Genomic DNA, 315 nt, shown 5'->3' with positions numbered 1-315 from the left:
AGGCAAGAATACTGGAGTGGGTTGCCATTTCCTTGTCCAGGGGATCTTCCCGACCCAGGGATCGAACCCGGGTCTCCTGCATTGGAGGCAGATGCTTTAACCTCTGAGCCACCAGGGAAGCCCCAAAACTCCATTCAGTTCAGTTCATTTCAGTTCAGTTGCTCAGTCGTGTCTGACTCTTTGCGACCCCATGAATTGCAGCACACCAGGCCTCCATCGGAGAAGGCAGTGGCACCCCACTCCAGCACTCTTGCCTGGAAAATCCCATGGACGGAGGAGCCTGGTAGGCTGCAGTCCATGAGGTCTCGAAGAGTC

The sequence above is a fragment of the Bison bison genome, unplaced genomic scaffold (genome assembly GCF_000754665.1).
Source record: "Bison bison bison isolate TAMUID 2011002044 unplaced genomic scaffold, Bison_UMD1.0 scf7180017864295, whole genome shotgun sequence".
Taxonomy (NCBI): Eukaryota; Metazoa; Chordata; class Mammalia; order Artiodactyla; family Bovidae; genus Bison; species Bison bison.
The sequence above is the reverse complement of the archived record's forward strand: the minus strand, read 5'-3'. Positions refer to the sequence as shown.